We start from the raw sequence: 22,064 nt of genomic DNA, 5'->3' as shown, positions 1-22,064 counted from the left end.
GTGGTGATCGTGCCAACACCTGTGTGGAACCAGCAGCCTCTGCATGGTAAGAACACGTTGTTAGAACATGAAGGAGGTGGCATTCCGCAGCAGTGATGAGCAGTCTTGAGAGTTGGACAGAACAAAGCAGCAGCTCTGTGCTTTTTCAGGAAGTTCAGTAAACTCTGTCTCAATTATCCTATCCTTAAAATGAATTTATAATATTTTGAATGGATTAGAGAGAGCAAGCCTGTTCTTATCTAGATGGCTGGCATATAATAAATGCTAAGTAAACAGAGATTATTGTCAACCTTTTATAGTCCTCTGGGAATAAGGTTTCACAGTGATTTTGACAGTAGTGGAGAATCAGAGCAAAGCAGTCACTTAAGGATGCTGCAGAATCCTTTGGGCATGGGGTTCACAATCTCTAGTTACCCTCTATTTTCCATTACCATCCCATGCACTTCTAAAGACAGAAAATCTAAGTATTATCTTAAGAGCACATCCTGAATCACCGAAGGATGGATCTACACACAAGAATGAAAGGCAATTCCTGTACGTTGTAGCATCATTCCATGCTCATAAAATCCACCCAGGAGTTGTTTTCTTCTACAAGTTTTCAGTCTGTCGTCCTGGGTTAGTGTGCCATGGTAGTGACCCTGACAGCAGATGTTTAAGTTACTGTTTTTTCTTCCTTCTTCCTCCATCTTACATCTGAGAAACAGTGAGTCTTTGTGTGTGGCAACTGAACCCAGAACCCCATGTTTCCTAGGCAAGTGTTCTGCTGTCTGAGTTATAGCGCTCACAGGAGAAGCAGTATATTCTGAGCTCATTGGCTGACACTGAAGAAAAAAAGAGGTGAGAATGAGTGAGAGAGATGAAATGAAGGCTGAGAGTAAGCAGAGGTGAGGTCAAGCTCATAACTTGAACCATTTCCCAAATTGGAATTATCAGGCACAAGATGCTAGTTCCTGAGCTCCAAGCTGAGTTGGCTGCCTTCAAAATTTTAATATATTAATTTATTTTTCTTTTAAAAATAATTTAATTTATTAAATATTTAATATTTATTTTTAGGGACTGGAGAGAGATGGCTCAGTGGTTAAGAGCACTGTAAGCTCTTGCAGAGGACCCTGGCTCCAGTTCCCAGAACCCAAATCGTGGCTACCACCCACATGTAACTCCAGTTCCAGGGAATTTGATGCCCTCTTCTGGCCTGCATGGGCATTGCACACATGTGGTGCACTTACATACATGCAGGCAAACCACCCATACACATAAAAAAATAAAATAAATGTATATTTAAATTATGTATATATGTATGTCTCTGTGTGTCTGTATATATGTTGAGTGCAGGGGCCTGAGGAGTCCAAAAGAGAGCATCAGATACCCTGGAGCTGGAGCTTCAGGTAGTTGTGAGTCACAATATGTACCAAATTGGTACCAAATGTCCATTTGGTTTCACAGGACTTCTCTTTCATTCATACTTTTATTGAGGTCAAATTTTAGTTCTGAGTAACACAAAGGATATCTGGAAGGCTCTTATACAGAGGAGTTGACAGAGAACACAAAACTGGCTTTGCCCTGACATGGAAGCGACTCTGAACAGTCACTAACTGACATAGGTGCTGGAAGAGATTGTCAGTGCTCAGGCCTCATCACCTTGTTGAAAGGCAGCACGATACTGAGGAAATAATATAGATATGACAGCAGGGATGGGTGAGGCTCAGGAATGGAAAAAGGGTGACCATTTTCCACATTTATTTTGCAGAAGACAGAAGGAAAATCCAGAGCCAGATAGATTTATGGTTGCTGGCTGTTAAAAATTCTTTGTATTCTTTGTTAGCCTGAGATTAGAGAGACATTTAACCCTGAGCATTCCTAGTCAGTGTCCCTGGGTCCTTCAGCTGGAAGCTTTAGTTATGTTTAGACAGTAGAACGCAATTTTCTCAGCAGCTTTTACTAAATTCTTTCAGACAGTAACAGAATGAGTTCTTCTGGTAGTAGACTGGTCATGGGACCTTGTAAGTGGGTATGAGAAACTCACATGATTTGTAGAACTTCAGCTATCATCTCATCAGAGTGTGTGACTTCCTTCCTTCTTTCCTTCCTTCCTTCCTTCCTTCTTTCCTTCCTTCCTTCCCTCCCTCCCTCCCTCCCTCTCCCCTTCCTCTTCCCTCCGTGTACTTTTTTTTTGCATCTTTCTTCCTTCCTTCCTTCCTTCCTTCCTTCCTTCCTTCCTTCCTTCCTTCCTTCCTTTCTTTCTTTCTTTCTTCCTTCCTTCTTTCTTCTTTCTTTCTTTCTTTCTTTCTCTCTCTCCCCCTCCCCCTCCCTCCCTCCCTCCTTCCTTTCTGCCATCCTTCCTTTCTTCCTCCCTCCTTCCCTTTCTTCCTCCCTTCTTTTTTAATGTAGTTCTTTCAAGAGGAATTTTAAACAAATGTAATAAAATACCTATAATTTTGGACCACGAATCTTTGTTTTCCTCCCCTTTCAACTTTGGGGAAAGACATAGTTACTATATTTACAAACCAGGGCACTGTGAGCATTACCCACATGATGCTAATGTACAATAACACATTGTGTAATATAGAAACAATTTGATCTAAGCATGTGTAGTCAAAGACTGCAGTGCCAAATAAAAAGAGATTCCTCCTTCACTAATGAGTTAGGGGATGTATTTACAGGGCTATCAAAACAACCTGAAACATCATAAGACAACATTTGTTTGCCTTCTCATAAAAGGCACTGAGCAGGCTTGTGGATCATTTAAATTAGACTTTACTATTTTGATGTCCTTGCCATTTGTTCTTTTAAATTTCCAGCCTAAGGGGTCTATTCCCCTATCAGTGTGCATGTGTAAGTCCCATTAAGGCTAATAGAAATTTGGTGCCTGAATCCAAAGAAAAATCTACCTCACGATGTCATTTTGTACATGGAATACAGAAGAAAAATCACTAAAAAAATTCATTTCTCTTCATCCAAGGCAAATAAAGCAATTATATTAATTATTAGACAATGCATTTGGTTGTAGAATTTTAAATCCATTTGATAAATTTACAGTTTTGATGTGGATTGTCCCAGCTTTGTAGGACATCGTGACAAATGGAAATCAAGTGGATTGGAAGAGGAGTGGCAAGAGGCCATTTCTAGCAAGGTCTTCATTTTGTTTACATTCTGCAGTGCACATGCATGGTGTTTCCAACTTATTTCCACCAGGTTCAAGATAAAAGCCAGAACACAAGACACCCTGCCTCTTTTCTTGCTTAAGGTTTTATCTCCTGAGCGTTCCTTTGTATTTCCATTCTTAACCACATAAGAAATTTTCAGACAAGGGTCAGCATTCAAATAAGATGTTAATTTAAAAAAAATGTTGCCTCCTTCTGTTTATTTTGGTAGAAGGAAAATATTGGTTCTTTGGGTTGCATTAAAATGGAGATAAAAACCAGTTTTTATCTTTAAACATCTTTCGGGGAAAAAAAATTCTACCTCAAGAAATTTCTTTAACAAAGAGAACATTATTCCAGACTCTAACATTTCTGTCTGCCGATTATCATTAGTCATAAGCTAAGCCCTGCACTAAATGTCTAGTGAGCACAGATAATGTTCATTTTGTCTGGAAGACAGGTTGCCGCCTGTCAAGGAGAGATGGAATAAATGACAGGTTTTGACTCTGTGCCTTGCAGGCATATTAGGCTAAGAAATCGCCAACATGATGAAAAATTATTTTGTCAAAAATTTGTAGGTCACCCATCATTGTCTAATGTATTCTGTGATTAATTGCTAGCATAGATCAGCATTATGTCTTTCCAGTGAATCGCTTAATTGTTGCCTGCTTCATGCTCTTAATGTAATGACGAGGCATCTGCTCCTTTCACATGTGCTTTTAAATGCCAGCTTTTGCATCCAGGTTACAGGGTTGGTGATATTCAACTTAAAGAACTAGTTCAAATTAAAACTTCGGGACCGCCATCTCTTCTCGCTTTTTATGTGAGCGTGCATGGAAGGCTGAGTGTTAGTGTTAATGTATGTAGATTTTATTTCTGATGAGTGATTATTTGACTGCTCATTTTACGAAGATTTATGGTGTGCTTTCTATCTCCTGACTGCAGCGCTACTCTTATCTTTAATAAAGGAGATGAGGACATTAATCAGCCATTGTCAGAGCTCCTGACTAAGACATTAAATGTACTGTATGGGATAGGTAAACACGCTCCAGATCCTTCTCTACGCCACTAGATCAGGCAAAAAAACACTCATTATATTTATCATAATTTCACATCTGCTGTTTTTGAAGCAATGTACCATGAGGCCATAAACTGTATTACAACTGTGCATAAATTCAACTGATTTGTGGCTGGAGTAACTAATTCCTAAAGTACATTTTAGAAAAACAAGCAGTGAGCCCTGAAATTGCAATTCCATAAAGGCACTAAATTACTGACTGCAGAATCAAAAATTCGCTTGATGTGATGCTGCAGTGACCATTTTATAAAAAGTGACAGTGCGCCTTGTGATTGAGTCAATAAAACAGGGGCGAGCGAGCTGTACACTCAAACAAGATTAAAGAGAAAGGGAGTGACAGACTCACGGCGTACAAATACAGGAACGCTTAACGTCTCCCCCAAAATGGCATATGGATGCAACTATTAATAGCAACAATATGCATTTGTCAGCAATCTTTTCATTATTTGGGGAACGAAAGAGAAAAGTGTAATGTCTTCCTCATTTCACAGCATAATTGGGAATGAATGCATTTGATATTTAACTAAAAGGATTTAGAAATATTTTTTTAAATTGTGGCATTAGCTATTGATTTCAGCGAGCCATAATATTTTCCAAAATTTAAAGAATAATTCTTTTGTGGGTCATTTGGTTGTATAGTAATTCTTAAGGGTCTGTGTTCAAGCTATCTCTTTGTTGAGGTTTCTTAGAGATATTTGGATGGGAAATGTGTATTTTTGCGTGTATGTGTGTGCTTATGTGGTATAGTATGGTATGTATATGTGATAGGTGGTGTGGTATGTGATTTGTGTGTATGTATGTGGTATGTGATGTGTGTATATATGTTGTATGTGGTTTGTGTATATGGCATGGTGTTTGTGTGTGTTTGTGTGTTTTGGGTCAGAGTGTATTTTTTTGTGTGCCTTTGCTCTAACTGGTGTGTTCCACTTCACTTTCTACAAACGTGATCTGTAACTGAACTTGCTATAATATTTTTTCCAAAAGGGAAAGGAGAACACGAAATATTTTTTTTTCCTTTTTGTGTGGAGAACAAGTAAAATTGGAAACCATTGTTTTTGAAAGCAGAAACACTCTTGACATTTCTCCTAATGAAAGCCAAAGGCAGATCTGCCTTTTGGGCTCCTGGAGAGGTGTGAGTCCACAAACAAAACCTGAGCAGGGAGACAATCATAGATGCTCTCCTACAAGGAGGATGTGATTGCACATCATGTATTGGCTGGAAAAGGCATTGAGTTTTAAAAGAAAACTCAATGGAAGTGGGCTTTCCCGGTTTGAGTTTTTGAAGACATCCATTGTCTTCCACCAATTGTTTCATGCCTCTCTGCTGTGGAGGATGGACGTGCCACCCTGGTGCTTTTGTTCTGTTTGAGTATGATGCATATGCATTCTTTGTTTATCATCCCATGTTTGAAGCTTCCTTCTCATTGAACTTGGTCAATCCCTTGGTACCCAGGGTAAACAGTGGAGGCATTCACACAGAACATATTTCAGAATAATGCAATCCTTTTTTAGTTTATTTACAGAAAAATATATTTTGACACATTTTATCCTTCTTCCTGATCACTATCCTGGTCAACCTTTATAACTGCAAATCTGGAGCTGGCACATTAATATTACTTCATTCTTTACACATAATATCAAGTCAAAAATGGTTGTATTCATAAAGCATTGTGTAGTTTCTATCTAATGGTATCAATCTGTGCATCACCAAGCATTTCTTTCCCTGACATTATTACTTTACTGAAATTAAGCTTGAAACAATCTGAAGTCAGATATTGTATATCCACTTTTATTGTCAGATAAAAATGGTGGGCTTTCGGAGCCCACCATATTGCCAGGACTGCATCTCATTTTAGATGAGTTTAACCAGATATATATTCTCAAGTTTATTGAGAGTTGGATAGATTACATTTCCCATTCTCAAAGAGCAGGCTAGTCCCTACAGTGCATTTTATAGAACAAATGTAAATTCCCATACTGCAGTTGACAAAAATTCATGATTCTTTTCTTAGTGTCAAAAATAAATCCAGCATAGCATTGGAGAGGAGTAAGGGCGCAGAGTGGTGCAAGCTTCAGTTCACCTTTTCTGATTTAGCAGCAGTTTCCATGTGCTCAAGAAATCTGTAAAAGTTCAATTATGATGGTCTCGACAAAGAGATTTGCTCACACAACAGAGCTACTGTACTTGGAAATGGATTGTAAGGATGCAGTGAAATGCAAAGCACTTTCTGTGCACTGGAAGCTTTGGCTCTTCCTATCTCTATCCCCCTTTCCCTCCCCATCTTCTTAGATCTCTTCCTTGAAATCTTTTCAGAAGTCTTTCACTGTAGTTAAATAAAACACAAGCATAAAAAATTGCCAAATCACCCCATTAAAATGCAATAAAAATTAGTCTTTTATTACATTTGGGAATTTGTATATTTAGGAGGTACATGATATGCAAAAAGCAGCTATCAAATAAATTTATTAGCATCTTAGCTTGATCAGTTTGTCAAGATTACTTACATATGTATGCTTTAGAAGGAAAGGCAGACTTACATGAAAAAGGTGTTTATAGCTAAAAGTAAGCCAAACATACTGAATCATAGGAAAGAATGCTCTGTCAAATACATGGCGCTTTATCAACACAACATGCAGCTCAGATCTGGGCTGTTTTTGCTTAAACATCAAGAGTGTGTGTCCTTGTAAACAAACTGAAAGTTTTTCTATATTGATATTTTTGTATGCATTGCTTTTGATTTTTTTTTAAACTTATTCAGAGTTGGGGATTTTCTCTAAGCATCCATCAGAAAGTGGTGCTGCTTTTATAAAAATATGAGGAGCCCCCGCCCCAACTGAGAGTATTTGTGAAGAGTCTGTAGGCTGACTGCTATGGTACGAGTCTGTCTGGCTACTTATAGCTGCTCCATCCACTTTTCTTTTGTTGTGTCATTTTGTTGCTCAAAGATTTGAAAGATTAAGGGACTGATGCAAGTGGGAAGGAGACCTGTATAGCTTCCAGCAGAGCAAAGTGAACAGCCTTTCTTTTTCTTTTTCTTCCTTTCCTTTTTCAATTTTTAATTTTTGATTTTTGAGACAAGGTCTCGGGCCTAGCTGGTCTGGAACTCACTATGTAAACCAAGCTGGCCCCATACTCTGTCTCTCCAGTAATGGGACTAAGATGTGCAGCACCACGCCGAGCCCGATTTGCCTTGCTTAAGGAAGAAATTTTGTTTCCTTCTTTCATGTATCTCCATAGAGTATGGTAGCTAAGGCAGACTCTTGTGGAATCTCATATTAAGCTCCTTCTCTGTAAAGTGAGGTAAACACAGTCTTTGGTTACATGGAGAAAGCACATCTGACCCTCCCTCCCTGCCTCACGTACACTTAAGGCATACCACACTGGTAGATTAAATTGTTACTGTTTTACTATGACCCGTCACTCATTTATGGTGTGATAAAATAAAAAATATAAAAAGTCAACATTATGAATTTGAATGAACAGTAGCCTTTGTATTGTCCAAAATAAACATACAGAATTTATTTAGTTGACATGTATCTATGAAAACTGGTCACCAGTGAACACAGATTTATCATTATTGGAGCCTGTATCTTACATTCCAAGGCAATTCATGTGATAAATACTCTTCTGTATTCATTATAGGTCAGATACAATTCAAATCACTGTAAACGTGCCAAACATCATTGGTATTTACACTATTCGAGGTGAAAATGATTATAATCTAGGATCAAAAAATTCTGTAGGGGCTGGAGAGATGGCTCAGCAGTTAAGAGCTCTGACTGTTCTTGCAGAGAACCTGGGTTGCATTCCCAGCACACACATGGCAGCTAATTACCATCTGTAACTCCAGTTCCAGGGTTCTGATGCCCTCCTCTGACCTCCATGGGCATTGCATGACACAGGTGCACTTAATGCAGGCAATTGACTCACACACATAAAATAGAAGATGATAAATAAAATATTCTTTAAAATTCTGTAGATGTAAAGACATAAGGAAAAAACCTGTCATGACATGAGAGCTCCATCAATGGAACGCTGAACTCTACTGGTGTGGCTGGAGCTATGGTGAAGCTTGCAGGGATACTTAATATGCCATAGATACACTCTTTTGTTTATTCATTCACCCATTTAACAAATATGTACGAGAGAAGTCTTAGGTGTCCGGTGCTGGGAGAGGTATTCATGGGCAGCAGTGGCCCAGGACAAGTCTCATCTTGAATGAGACGCAGAATAAACATGAAGATGGTTGTTAATGAGGACAGCTGAGCTGGGAGTGCTGAGTCAGAGGTGGTCTGAGGGAGGAGCCTTCTGAAATGACCCACAACAAGAAGGTCAAGACACACATGGCTGGGAAAAAAAATCGTCTCCAAGAGTGAAGGAACTCCCTGAGAGAGGGAATCAACGTGGAGGCCAGGACGTGAGAGATGGCCTGTTCTCTAGAATCTGGAAAAGGGTCAGGAAAAGACCAAGGTAAGAGGAGGGAACAATTCAGGTCAAATGTTTCATCTTACAGTTCTATCGGTGAACATTTTTAGAGGACTCATTTATGACATATGAATATTTATGAATAAATACTGTTTTTGGTTTAATGACCTATGGCTGTTGGGTTCAGCATTATTCATTGGTGCAGGCTATCACTCTTCTAACTTTCACGATTTTTATTAAAACATGTAGCATTCGTGTTTCTGTGCCTGGGTGATCTCACTTAGTATAATTTGTTTCCAGTTCCATCCACTTACCTGCAAATTTCACAATTTCATCATATCTCTTTATGAGCGGTTGGTCAGGGAGGACTCAGAGGTCCCCAAACAAGATCTTGCCATTCTTCTTGACCTCCCATCAGAACCAGTTGATGAGACCTTATGGCTGAAGATACCACATAGCTTGCTTGGGTACAAGACACAGAGAATTCAAACTGATGTTGAGCTAGAGGCCTCCTTCCTACTAGTCAGCTTTCATAGTGCCGGAATGTGTAGTGTAAGCTGTTAGGAAGAAAAGACATCAGTAGTCAAACGCTGCTGAGAACTATGAACTGCAATGCAACCTGCCAGCAAGATGGTCTCACTCGTACAACAGTGGCATGACTGTTATGGGGCAACCAGTGCTCTTTAATTGATTTTGAGGCCTATGCCACAGAGGAAATCTGTACCTGATATTGTAAACATGGTTAAAAACTCATGACTGAATAGGTTTTGAGCCCTGGGGAGGAGCTTTCTATTGTTTAACTAAATTAACATAGTGCCAAGCTGCCTTCTAAATATTAATAACCCTCAATGTTATTCTTAGTCTTTTTAATTTTTTTCATTATTTTAATGTTATGTGTATGAGTGTATTGCCTGCATATATGTAAATGCTCCCGTGTCATGCAATGCTTATGGGGGTCAGAAGAGAGTACCAGATCTCCTGGAACTGGAATTAAAGACAGCTGGGAATCAAACCCAGGTCTTCTATGAGAGCAGTCAGTGCTCTTAGCTGATGAGCCATCTCTCCACTCTCCTCTTAGACTTAGTTAGGGAAACTTCACAATGATAGGTGGTGAATGTGAATGCAGAAATGCATGGTGCTGAAGAGACTGGGGATAAGTGATGGTCAAGCACTCAGCCCTAAAGAGGACATTCACACCACCCAGCAGAGGGTGGATGGGAAGAACATGCGGGCAGGACCCAGCCTTAGTCAGAGAAACTTCTTTTTGCTGTGGGCGGCTGTCAATGCAGAGGCTCATAATTGGAAAGAAGTGATTAAGAGTGCCCAGCCCTAAATGCAGCATTCGTATGAAATCCACGCCTCCCCCAGGCTCTGAGAACCTGAAGAAAAAGAGGGAAGACTATAAGAGCTGGGTGGAGCACTGTGAAACACCGTCTTCTGGACGTGGCACAGCTGCCGTACTCAGGAACTCACAGCAGCTTGAGGAAGAGCAAGCTGTTCAAAATTCCAGCATGGATGAGGGAGGGGGCTCCCAGGCCCCACCCTGAGCTGAGGAGCTATTGGCTGTTGATGGCTACAAGAGCAGAGACAGTCATTTTTCTTTGGGGCTATGGCCACTGATAGATTGCCCACACCCCACTGATGACCCTACAACATACTCACCCACATGTGAGTAGCACTATTCAAACACGATGAGATAATGAAACAAATATTATATTTGTTTTATGGTGCTAATATAAATGCTCATTCAAACACATGTGCAAACATTTAAAAGAATGAACTAGATAGAGTCAGGCGTGGTGGCATATGCTTCTTTTATATTTTATCTATTACTTTTATTTATTTTTATTTTATGTGTATGACTGTACTGCCTGCATGTATGTGAGTGTACCCATGTGGTACAACACCCACGGAGGTCAGAGGAGGGTGTCGAATCCCTTGGAACTGGAGTTAAGGATGGTTGTTAGCTGCCATGTGGGTGCTGGGATTCAAACCCAGGTCCTCTGCAAGAGCAACCAGTGCTCTTAACCACTGAACCATCTCTCTAGCCCCAGCACACACTTTTAATCCCAACACTTAGGAGGCAGAAGCAGGCCAATCTCTGTGAGATTGAGGTCAGTGTGGTCTCCATAGCAAATCCAGGCCAGCTGGGCCTACTGGGAGAACCTGTCTCAAAAAAAAAAAAAGTAAACTAAATTTGAAATGTGTCTTAATATTTTTAAAGCAGTGCTTTACGCTTTTAAACATACTTGTTAACCATGTTCAAATTGTCGACGTTTGTATTCACAAGTGGATGTTCAGTTTTGATAGGTTTTGCAGATCACACATCAAATTTACAGTGAGACTTTATCTGACTGACCTATTTAGAACAAAAAATACTTCCCTGGCACTCCCCACACCCCCACATGCTTCATTTTTCTCTTTTACCCTTGAAAACACCATACAACTTACCTTTTTTCTGCTTATCAATACAAATAGAATTTCTGGCATATGCTCACTTCAGGGGTTCACCTCAGACACTTTGAAGAAATCGGGAGTGAAACCCAAAGGCCTGGCCAGGGCAGGCAGGTGACTGGGGTGTGCCCTGCTTCCTTCATTGGGCAAGCATTTCCTGAAAAGGTTCAGCTGGGCAACTCTCAGGTTTTCAGCTTTGAAGGATTCATTAGGGAAATGAATGAGAAATGCTTCTTCTATGGCTAGTTAAAAAATTAGTCCAAAGGTGGTTACTCTATAATATTCCAGCTCTGCCAGTGTGAACACAAGGTCTCATACATGTGACAGACAATTTTCAGAAGTATCTGTTGTACCTTTCTCTGTTTAACTAAAACAGAACCCCCCCCATACACTGAAGCCATAATTAAAATTTCAGTTATATGTATGGAAGTTTGTCAATCATGAGAATTATTATTATTAATGTTTTTGAGATAGGGTCTTACTATGTAGCTTTGACTAACCTGAAACTCATTACGTAGACCAGGCTAGCCTTGAAGTCATAGAGAGCCACCTGCTTCTGTCTCTGAAAGGATTAAAGGTGTGCACCACCTCATCTAGCTGGAATTGTTTTATTTTTGTTTTCGAATGTATTTCCAATGGTTTGGATCCCTATATTGGTAGTCTGTGAGGATTAATATGAGAGGAATGGTACTTGACATTTTTCCTTGGGTTCTTTCAAAGTGTGAGTGTAGGAGAGACTGCTTTTGTCTTAAGAAAAGTCATTCAGGGACCAGTGTCTTATTAATTTACCTCCTCTGCCTTAAGTGCAACTGAATTCTGAAATAATCAGAAAAAACACTTTCTAGTTTTTAAATGACATGCATTGCTTTTCAATTTTAATTCATATGTTTTTGTTGGGAAGCGCTCTTATAGCATTCATTTCAAGTACACAGTAATAGTTGAGTCTGTCCAATTCCAGTGATGTAGAGTTGGTCTCAGAGAATGAATAATGTAAGAATGTAGTACCCGAATCATGGTTTGCAGAAACTACTGCACAACAGCTGGGCAATTTGTAGTTTACCTGCCATGTGAGTTTTTTAGGGAAACCAAAGTTGTCTGGCCAGCTTATTCCGGCATAATGTTCTAGTGTCCCTCATAGATTGGTGCCAAGCCCATGCACAGTCTTGGTGTTGGTTTCTTAATCCAGTGCCTCATGGGAATGGTTTTAATGACTTGTTAAAGTCCCTGTGGCTCTGAGACTCAATTACTCAAATTCAGGGACCATAATCTAATTGAATCATTTCAATAAGAAGTCATGATTTTCATCTAAATTTTAATTTAATACACTCCAATGAATTATACTGGGGTTATTACAGTATCCTTTCAACTTCAGCAATGAAGGTACTTCTGTGCTCTGAGCCAGAATCTTAGTGTGCCTAGGTCCTCTTAAAGAGGAAGGCAGCCTCTTACATAGTGTTCCTCAAGGTGTGTTTCTGCAACATGTTTGTCTGCTTCTTAGTTGGTACCTGTGTATGCAATAGCACCAGTATCTTGGACTTGTATGAGGCACATGTGGCTTGATGTGTCAAGCATGTGATGAGCAATCTGCAGGGCACAGAGCTGAAGTCTCATTGTGTCCATTTTGGGACCCTGTTGTGAACATCTCAGCTGTGTTGTTATAGCCTAGTGTCTGCATTCATCATAGGAAAGGCCAAAGGGAAGAACCAATTGCATCAGAACTCTGTTTCCACTGTTCATATGGTCACAGATGTGGTCAATGTTTAATGTGGACTTTGTTCCCCCAAAGTGGAATATGCTATCATGAATCACAAATTCAGAGGGCAAAGGAGAAAGATAAACAAAAACCTAAACATCCGAATTTCTACAATAAAATTCCCGTAATAGTATATCTGTGCTGTGATTTTGTGCTTTCTAGTATTTTCCTACTTCATATGAGGTCATTTGAGAATTTGTATGGAAATTTCAAAAAGAGAAAAGAATTAATGAGATACTAATTAGCATGCATCATTAAATGACAGTGAGTGAAACCAGAAGCCCTTTTCACAAATGGCTGAGGCTGTCCCTCCTGTATGTCAGATATTTGGCCATTTCTTTCTCTCTGATCCAGTTCTTTGCTGTGCAGACTGCAAAATATAATAACTTCTAAGCAGTGTGTAAAACAAAGTGCTCAATTCACTTTATTAAAATATCCAATAATAATTGATTTAAAGGCAATAAAATGTGTTCATTAGAGGGTTTATATTCAAGAAATATTGAAAGTATACCTAAAACTGTCACTTTTATTGTGAATGAACAGGATAATATAATTTGAAAAGAGTGTGATCATACTAAAGATTTGTCCTGCAGCATTATCTGATAGCTCGTAAAGTGCTGAAATTTAATATGATGCTTTCAGTCAGTTTAATTGAAATTTAATTGCCACTTTGGGCAGAAGGTTTAGATCTGATCAATAAAATATTAAAGATTTTGCGCTTTCGCCCGGAACAGCTTCTTTAGCAGTGCTTCAGGAGGACCTTATATTTTCAGAAACATTTGTTTGTGCCATTTGCACAGGACCCCATCTCACTTTCTCATCAGAGAGTTTTAATGTGCTGCACAGACAAATAGTGAAAATAACACAGCAATAGTTGATCCATTTAATTACAATGCGATGAAAGAAATAACGGTCACCTTCAGATTCATGAGAAAGGCATTAATGTAAAAGAGCAATAAATATTTTGAAATGTCAAACCTCAGAAAGACAGAGTCCAACTTGAGCAGAGCTGTAAATCAGGCTCGGAGAAGGACCTTGAAAAAAAAAGATGGTTCTTTGGTATTTTAGAAATAATTACTAATACAAAAGGGTATGATGAGACTATAAATTACATTAAAAAGGGCCATTAGAGGAGGATTAGTTTATAAAGGCGAGAGGTGGTTCTTAAAATTGTCCTTCTGGTTATTTCTACCTTTCATTTTCTTCAGGAACCCATGCTCAATTATCTGATTATTAATAAACTAATTGATCAGTGCTTTGCAGATCAAATACTAAAGTCAAGTTAACTTTTACTTTTAGGGGGTGAATCTCCAGGAGAACTCCACATTACTTATATTTTTGAAAAGGAAAAAAGCTCGAGATGGCTTACAATCCCTGAAAAGTAACCTGGAGTGTGACTTCAAGCTGAGTTACAGCCTTTCTAACAGATCTTAGCTCTGGGATTTCAAGCTGACTACTCTATTCCAAAAATGTTTTTCCCTAATGACCTCTGGCATATTTTTTTCCTTAATGGTCTCTTATTACCTGTAGCACTTTTCCATAGCTCTATATTCAAGAACACATATTTTAAACTGATTTCTATTTTTATAAATTAGTTGTACACTATAGCATTCATTGTGACGTTTCATGCATGTATGAAACACATTTTGATCATATTTGGCCCCCACTACCCTCTACCCTGTTGCTTCTGCCTCCTTTTAGAATCTTTTGTCTCCCCAATAGTCCCCTTCTACTCTTATGTCTTATATTTTTAAAATAAAGAATGCATGCTTGAGGATAAATATGTGATTCCTGTCTTCTGCATCTGACTTATTTTAACATCAGAATCTTTAGTTCTATCTGCTTTTATGAAAATGATGTCATTTTGTTTTTCTTTATGGCTAAGTAACAGTCTGTTGTGCCTATATACCATATTTTCTTTATCAATTCAGCCATTGATGGGTACTTAAAAGGGCCATCAAAGGAAGATTAGTTTGTAAAACTGAGAGATGGTTCTTAAAATTGTCCTGGTTGTTTCTACTTTTTTGTGTCACTATGCCCCACAAGACTCCAAGACTCCATTCTCTGCTCAGCCCCCCTTTCTGATATCATTTCTTCCAAGAACTAGTGTGAGGGCCATTCTCCTACCTTTCACACATCCTGTAATCACACTTGTCTTAATTCCACAATAGGCTATTGGGAATAGTGCATTATATGGTAGTTCCATTTTTTGCTTTTTGTGGACTGTCCATAATGATTTCCATAGTAGCTGCACTAATTTATCCTTTCATTCATGGTATATAAGACTCCACCTCACATTGTCACCATTTGTTGGTGTTTGTTTTCTTGATGGTAGCTATATTTATTCACTCATAAGTCTCCTTTGAGATCCTAAATTCAATAACACGGTATGTTGCTTCATTGAGTTCAATACATGTGTAAGTATGAGTATATATTTTCTTTACAACCACATTCAAGCAAGACTTTTTCTCCAACGACCATAATCCCTCTTCTGATTCTCCATCCACCCGTGTCTCACTTTTAACTATGTTTTTACTCTACAACCTTATCAAGGTAGATGCCATCAGGCATTATTGCCCATCAAAACATTTCATTGTATGACACCTAGATACTGAACACTAGCAACACAGCAGTGCCTGAGGAAAGCATTCTTGGCTCATCAAAGAGAGAGATAATGAACATAGACTAATGAAAATAATTGTAAAACCCCTTTAAGTACTATGAGGAAGATAAAATAGGCTAATATGACAGAGGGTAACTGGTGTGTGTGTGTGTGTGTGTGTGTGTGTGTGTGTGTGTGTGTGTGTGTGTGGTGTATACAAAGCAAAGCAGCATCAACTTTTTCCTTAGTAGATAACACCTATTGATGGTAAAGGGGCAGGTTTTGTATGAATTTGAAAGAAATCTAGGTAGAAGAAATAGCAAATACAGAGACACTGCAATTGGCACTATGTCTGATTTCAGTGTATATAAAAGACTTCACAGTGGCCCTCACATTTTAATCAGGACTAGCACTGGGAAGAAATGGCGACAGAGAAGGAGGCTGAGCAGAAGATGGGGTCTTTTTGTGAGGCATCATGAGAAATTATGATTCTGTTGAAGCACAAAGGGAGACTCTGGAGAAGATTCAAGTGGCTAGCAGGAGGCACTACAGTGTGTGTCTGCAAGTGTGACTGTGTTTGAGGTGAGTGGCATGAATCATGCTCTGAAGGAGTGCCAGCTTTATGGAAGTCGGACTACAAAGAGTTAAGAGTGAGGCAGAGGCACCTGATACAGGTCATTGCCACAGTTCCTCTTGCAAATGGCTTTGCTTAAGTATAGCCTTGAACATGCTGAGAATTGGTCAAATCTGATATGTACTTTAGAAGTCAGGCAAACACCTTCCTGAATGGGCTGCTGAGCAGGCTCAGTGGGTAAAGGCACTTGCTGCCAAAACTGAAGACCTGAGTTCAATCACCGGGCCCCACATGGTGGAAAAAGAGAATTGACCCCTGAAAGTAGTCTTCTGTCTGCCACACATGTACTATGACAAGCTTGTACCCCACACCCCACAAATAAATAACAATAATTTTATAAACATAAAAAACTTTACCTTACTGAAGAGTTGAATAGAAGAGTAGCAAAGGTAAGAAAGAGTTCTAGGGGCTGAAGAGATGGCTCAGTGGTTAAAAGCACTGACTGTTCTTCCAGAGGACCTAGGTTCAATTACCCAAACCCACACAGTGACTAACAACTGTCTATAACTCCAGTTCCAGGAGAATCAGATGCTCTTTTCTGATCTCTGTGAGTGTTGCACAATGTGGGTGCACCTACACACATGCAGACAATACACTCATACACAAAATAACAAAATAAAAACTGCTAATTTTTATTTAATATTTTATTAATAGTATTTAAAAAGAGAAATAATTCTAGATTGATGTTAGGTTTTGAGCCTGAATAGCTACTTAGATAATTGTGCTGTTTTCTGAGGTAGAAAAGGTCTGGCTAAGAGAAAGAAATTTATTTTTGGAGAACCCAATGATTCTGTTATGCCTCTATTAACTTTAGCCTTAGACTGAGTTATCTACACTATAGTCAGGTAAAGAGTCCCGTAGGCAGCCAGACTGAGGAGTCCAGAGCTCAAGGGCTTTTCACCAGGGGTAGAACCAGAGTTTTTAATAGTGTGTAGATGGCTTTGGAAACTCAGTGTTATCTCCTGAAAGATCACAAGGGATACTCTACCACAAGAGCTCTGGAGAAGTAAGGAAAACCAGCAGATCTTGAGGGGATGTGGCCAAGTGCAGGTGGAAAACCTTGTGGTAGGTGTGTCACCTTACAATCCTAGAGAAGACACCAGTAGAAACGTTACTCATTGAAGACCAGATTCCCTCAATGTAAGGATAAGAAGGATTCAGGGATCTGGGGAGAGACTGGGGTCAGAATGTGGAGACAGTGAATATAGACAATCTAAAGAATATTTAGTTTGCTTCACTGGGGAACAAAAATAGGACAAAGGTTGGAGAAAAGTGTTTAAGAAAGGATTTCCTTCCTTTAAAAAAGAAATGTATGTTTATGTATCTAAGGACAAGAATTGATGCTGGAAAAAAAGAAGCAGTAACTATAGAATAAACCCTTCGATAGGTAAGAAGACTGGGTCCTGAAGACAGTGGAAGCATTGCTTTCATATGTACAAGAAAGCATATGTATGTAAGACCTTGTCACTGGTATTGAAACATGCAGTGCTTGTGGTCACTAAAAAAATCTAAAATTGTGGAAAAGAGAACATCAGTTGAAGATTTGAGTACAGTCAAGGTACGTTAACTTGGATTCTCCAGAAAAACAGAACCGTTAAGTTCTGTTACATTTAGAAACAGTCTAGTACTTGAGGGCTCTGAATCTGGGACTTAATTAACTATGGACTGAAAATATTTAGGAAAAATTGCTTCCATATAGAGCACATACACCCATTTTTTGTCATTGTTCCCTAAAAGATACAGTATGACAATTATTTGCAAAGGATATGCATGTGCAGGCAAGTAGACACACGTCATGTGTGAATTCTGTGCTATAAAAGACCATAGTATCTGTAGAGTTTGGTATCTATGGAGGTTCCTAGAACCAGTCCCCTGTGGACATCAATAGCTGATAATACCAAAGGATACAGACAAAATATATTCATACATATATATTATACATAATATAGAAAACAATATTATAATAAAGAATTGGCTTATGGGATCTGGAAAGTTCCATGACTTACGGTTGCTAAGTTGGAGGTCCAGGAGAACTGAAGGTGTCAGCTCCAGCAAGATTCACAAGGCAGAAGACTGTCTTAGTTCGCAAAGAAAGCGATTTCTCCCTTACTCAGTCTTTTGTTTTATCCACGCCTTCAGTGGATTGGGTGAGGCCCACCTACCTTGGGAAGATAATCTCCTTCACTTAGTCCCCCAGCAGAAATGTTAATCTAATATAGAAATATCCTCACAGAATACTATTTAACCAAATCCAGAATATTTTTTAACCAACTATCTGGGTACTTTGTGGACTTGTCAAGTAGACCCACAAAATTTAATCCTCCATAAAATGGCATGAAATAGACATTTTGAAGAGAGGAAAATTTAACTTAACTGACAAACTAGTATCCCCATCATTTTTGAGTACTACGTTAAAATTTAGACATGAACGAAGAGAGTCTGTGAATGGTGCATGTGTGATCTTCTCCAGCAACGCTTAATGGTTCGCTCACAGTCACTGAGGAAACAGAAGTAGTTGGTGCCTGTGTTGCCAGCTGAAGGCAATGGAAGAAGAGTGGGCACTGCAGTGGTGCTGGGAGGGATGGGCACAGTGGGCAGTTTTCCCGTCGGTGCTAGGAAGGAACTGAGATGGTCAGTGGCAAGATGCAGAGTGAAATGAATGGCAGGGACGATTCTCAACACAGTGATAAAATGACTAGAGCATTAGCATAAGGGAGCTGAAAGGACAGATGATGAGGAAAGATGATTGCTAGGTAGGATGTGAGAGACTGAAACTCTGCAGGGGATGCCATTAGTGGTGATGGTGAGGTCTTCGGCATCACCACATAGAAGACCGAATGTTGGAAGAGATTGTTGGAGTTCAGGAGGTCAGAGATTGGGAGAACTTGTCATTTGATGTTTCTTGGAGTTCTCAAAGGATGGCATGTCAGTGAGATGTTAGTACCAGAGCTTATTTGGTGAGAGGAAAAAGGTGAGAAGTCTAATCACATGAGCTCAGAGGTAAGAAAGAATTGAAGAAGAGAGTTGGTCAGCAGCAACAAGACAAGGCAAATGGGTCCCAGGAACAGACTATGTGGGAGAAAGCCCATGATCTATTGAGAGTTGGTGGTGGCCAGGAGTTCACAAGACAAAAGGTCCAAGAAAAACAAGGAAACATTTAATTTGGCTCAGAGTTCTAGAGGTTCCCGTGCATGCTTGCTTAGCCCCACTGCTGTGGGATTCTGCTGAGGCATGACTACATACCCCTACTTTCCTCCTAACAGCCGGGAAGCAGGAAGATAGAGAGACAGGAAGGACTTCAAAAACACACTGCCAGTGGCCTACTTCCTCCTATGCCTTCAAATGGCAACTGAAAAGTATCAAGAGCCTCTTTCTATCTGTATGGAATGTGCCAAACTTTATGGCATGATTTTCTGTAAATATGGAATATATGTGTGTGGCATGAATCAAGGAGAAGAGCTGTGAACTTGAAGTAGCAGGTTTGGTCCATGTCCCTTAGTACATTGGTGTCTGTAGGCTGTATGATCTATTATTTAAAGAATACTTGGGGCTGGAGAGATGGCTCAGCAGTTAAGAGCACTGACTTCTCTTGCAGAGGACCCGGGTTTGGTTTCCAGAACTCACATGGTGACTAACCACAGTCTGTAACTTTAGTTTCAGGGCATCTGATGCCCTATTCTGACCTCACAGGCATTGCACAACATACATGCAGGTAAAACACTCATACACATAAAATAAATATAATAATAAATAAAATATAGAAAAAGTACTTAATTTTTAAAGTTTTTAAAATTTTGATCACTTCATACATGAATACAATTTATTGTGATCTTATTCACCCCCAAACCTTCTTCTATGTCCCACCTATTCTTTCTGGTCCCCGTCTTCTTCCTACTAGTCCAGTTCTTATAGTCATGTCCTTTATTTCATTTTATTTTATTTTTTTGCGACCCGCTGAATTTAATTAGGATTGCTTGTTGGGCATGAGTAGGAGGTTATTTACTGAAGTGTGGGCAACTTACAGCAGCTATGACACTGAAGAAAATGACTGCCCTTCCACCAGCCATTTACTGCCAATAGCTCCTCAGTGAGGGATGGAACCTCACGGCCCCTCCCTGAAGGATCCAGTCTTTTACAGGTTTTATGCTGTGTGTTCATGATTGCAGCATCCATGTTGAAGGACACTTTTAATGATGGCCAAGTGTCTTCTGAGACTGATAAGGAGGTTATCCATCTCCTTCTATCTCTGTGCAGTGGTCAGTGACAAACATGCTGGTGACCCTCGGCATAATTTTTTGTTTCTGTACTGGTGAACAGTGTCTCTCTAGTTTCACCTCTTAACCCTATGATCCTAGCTGGTATTGCAGATAATCTTTTGAATCCAACAAATTTCAGGCAAAATCACAGGTGAAATTAAGAAGTGAGTCTTAAATGTGCAGGTTATTAAAGGCTCATGTTTAACAATATTGACCAGAAAGTTTGGAAAGATGGCTGAGCATTACGAGTGCATACTGCATACTTGCAGAGGGCCTGAGTTCTGTTCCTAGCACCCAAGTTGTGGGTCTCACAACTGTCTGTACCACCAGCTCCAGAGGGATCTGATGCCTCTGGCCTCTGTGGGCACCTGCACTTATATACACTTACCACTCTTACATATATACATAATTAAAAACCAAATAGATATAAAATTAAATACAAAATTATTGACCAGAGGCATACAAGAGTTTCTTTCCTGAGAACCTGTTTGAACTAACTAGGTTACTTCTCTCCACTTTTTTTTTTCTATCTACTTTTTAAGCACAACCACCCTGGAAGAATATATGGTAGAGCACAAATCAATTCAGTTATAACAACAGGGTGACCACTTGATTCATAGCTTTGTACTAGGCATTAAGATACAGACCAATAAAAGTTAGTAAGAGATATGATCCCAACTTGAAGACGTTTACAGTCTAGTGACCTGACAACTGAATAATTCCTACCTCGGTCACAGCCAGTAAATATTGAAAACCGACAGCAACAAGTGTGCAGTAGGCTGCCTCTGTTTGCTCCTAAGGCTCAACTGGGTGTAAATTCAGAATCCAGAGTAGCAGGACAAAGGAGGAAAAATAGGGCTCGAACTTTCTAAAAGATGGTAGGCCTGCAAGGGGTTCACTAAGTCCAGAATAATCATCACCTTCCTAACTCAGTGTGTTTGCATGTGAGTGCATGAGTGTGTGTATGTGCATGTATGTGTGCATGGGCATGCATGGGGGCATGTGTCTACCTGTGTGCAAGTGTGCAGGTGCACATGTGTAAGTGTGCATATTGTGTGATTACATGTGTACATGTGTGCACATGTGTGCTAGCGTGTGTTTATGTGTATGCATGTTTTCATGTGCATTCATATGCACATGTGGGCATGTGTGTTCCCATGCATGTGCATAAGTGTGTGCACATGTGTATGTATGCATGTGGTGTATATGTGTATGTGTGCATATCTGTGTATGCGTGTATGTCAGAATTTAATTTTGGCTCCCAGAGTTAGTCTGCTGAACATACCATCACATCTATGATAAGGGTAGTTTCACATGCAGCACCTTGTACTGCACCTCCACCGTGAGGACTTGTAACATGTCTCCTTGGCTCTTATATCCAAACTCATTAGAACTACTCGAAGAAACTGATTCATTTTATTTCACATGTTCTTAAAATTATAAGGTTGGTTGAAGGTTTACTTTTTTCAATTTAGGTGTCAGAAATTTCAGTAATAAATTAAAAAAATATGTTTAATTGATTCCTTGAGCATTTCACACAATATATTGTGATCATATTTAGACCCCTCCCTCATCTCTGCCCCCACCCTACTATGCCTCCAGCCCCGTGATTTGGAGTCATCCACACAATCTTTTGACCCCTCTCCCACAATGACATTGTAGCTCGAGCTGGCCTGGAACTCACCATGTAGACCAAGTTGGCCTTGATCTCACAGAGATCC

Source organism: Nannospalax galili, unplaced genomic scaffold (genome assembly GCF_000622305.1).
Source record: "Nannospalax galili isolate Female #2095 unplaced genomic scaffold, S.galili_v1.0 scaffold629, whole genome shotgun sequence".
NCBI lineage: Eukaryota > Metazoa > Chordata > Mammalia > Rodentia > Spalacidae > Nannospalax > Nannospalax galili.
Note: the sequence above shows the minus strand (reverse complement) of the source record.